The sequence below is a fragment of the Chrysochloris asiatica genome, unplaced genomic scaffold (genome assembly GCF_000296735.1).
Source record: "Chrysochloris asiatica unplaced genomic scaffold, ChrAsi1.0 scaffold00029, whole genome shotgun sequence".
NCBI classification, from domain to species: Eukaryota; Metazoa; Chordata; class Mammalia; order Afrosoricida; family Chrysochloridae; genus Chrysochloris; species Chrysochloris asiatica.
The window spans coordinates 4,768,245-4,770,584 of NW_006408547.1; positions in this window are offsets into that span (position 1 = coordinate 4,768,245).

Below are 2,340 nucleotides of genomic sequence, written 5' to 3' on the forward strand. Positions count from 1 at the left end.
TTTTCTGTTTCCTTTTTCATTTATTTCTGCTCTCATCTTTATTATGCATTTTCTTCTGGCGGCTATATACTTACTTTCCTGCTCTTTTTCTAATTGTTGAAGATGTTGGGTTAAAGCATTGATTTGGGTTCCTTCTTCTTTTTGGCTGTGTTAATTTATTGTTACAAATTGCCCTTTTAGCACTGCTTTTGCTGTGTATAAAAGGTTTGGTATGTTGAGCTCATTTTGGTAAATGAGCTTTCGTTCTCATTTAATTCAAGGACATTTTAAGTTTTCTTCTATTGTGCACTAGTTTTTAAGCAGGGTGCCATGTATTTAATTTTCTTTTCCTTGATCTTCCTAATGGTTTCTAATTTTATAGTATTGTGATCTGCAGTTTTCTCAGTCTTCTAATCATTGAAGGTACCAGAATATCAGTCTTTTGAATTCTTTATCAGATAATTCCAATAGCTTTTTTTCCTCAGAAATAATTTCTGGCTCTGCAACTTGGTTACTTTTTTGAGTCACTTTGTCTCGTTTCTTTGTGTAAACTGAAATTGTCTGAGGTCTTCAAGACATTTTGGTGTCATTATATTTATTTAGCAGCCCTGGTGGCATTGTAGGATAAGAACTGGACTGCTAATAGCAAGGTTAGACATTCAAACCCACTAACTGCTCTGTGGGAGAAGAATCAGGCGGTCTTCTCATGCGCTGTCTCAGAATCCTCGTACAAGGTTGCTAAGAGTCAGAACAGACTTGATGACAGTAGGCTTGGTTTCTTCATATTTTTAGTTTTTTTTAGTTCAATCTACAAGCCACATACCAGTAAAAAAATTCCCAAAGAGAATTTTTAAATGGGTGCAGCAGGACATTGACAGGGAACTTCCAGAAATATCAAATTGGACTCAGGAGAGGACATGAAAGAAGGACTATCCTTGCTGACACCAGATGGATCTTGACTGACAGTAGGGAATACCAGAAAAAAATGTTTGCTGTGTTTTATTGATTTGCAGAGGTGTTCGACCATGTGGATCATAATAAGCTATGGATAACTTTGATAGGAATGGGAATTCCAGAACACTAAATTGTGATCATACGGAACCTGTATATAGATCAAGAGGCATTTGTGCAAACAAAGCAAGAGGATACTGAGTGGTTTAAAGTTAGGAAAGGTTGGATCCTTTTCACAGTATTTATTCAGTCTGTATACTGAGAATATAATCTGAGAAGCCGGGTTTTATGAAGAAGAATGCAGCATAACGGTTGAAGGAAGAATTGTTAAACTACCTGTGATGTGAAGATGACACAACCTTGCTTTATGAAAGCAAAGAGGACTTGATTGAAATACTTACTAATAAAGATCAAAGACTCCACCCTTCAATATGGATTACATCTCAACATGAAGAAACAATAATCCTTACAACTGGACCAATAAACAACATTGGTGAATAAGGAAAAGATTGAAATTGTCAAGAATTTTATTTTAATTGGATCCACAGTTATGTAAGCATCTCTGAAGAAATAAAATGGCATTTTGCATTGGACAAATATGCTGCAAAACATCTCTTTAAAGTGTTTTCTGTTTTTGTGTATGTTGTGTTTTTTTTAAGGCGAATATGTCACTTTAAAGAATAATGAGCTCCTGCCCCAAGCCATGGGATTGTCTGTCACAGCACAAGCATGTGAAACTAGACAACAAATAAGGGAAACTGAAGAATTGATGCTTTGAATTATGGTATAGATGAAGAATATTAACATGCCAGCAGAACAAATCTTTCTTGATAGAAGTACAGTCAGAATGCTCTTTAAAAGCAAAGGTGCTGAGACTTCGTCTTGTGGATACTGGACATGTTATCAGATGTGACCAGTATCTGGAAAATGATATCATGCTTAGTAAAGTGTAGGGTCAGCAACAAAGAGAAAGGCCCTCAACAAGATGGATTGACAATCTCTGTAGCCGTGAGCTCAAACACAAGAAAGAACATACCCAACGTGAATGTAGAACACTTAACTGTGCTCAAGAGGAGCCTGTACGTAGACCAAAAGGCAGTTATTCAAACAGAACAAGGGAACACAGAATGGTTTCAAATTAAGAAAGGTGTGCAACAGGGTTGTATTCTTTCACCACACTTACTCAGTCTGTATGCAGAACAAATAATCTAAGAAGCTCTATTATATGGGGGGAAAAATGTAGTGTCAGGATTGGAGGAAGACACAGTAACAACCTGCAATATGCAGATGATATAACCTTGCTTGCTGAAAGTGAAGAGGACTTAAAATAGTTACTGATGAAGATCAAAGATCACAGCCTTCTATATGGGTTGCATCTTAATGTAAAAAAAAAACATAAATCCTTGCCAT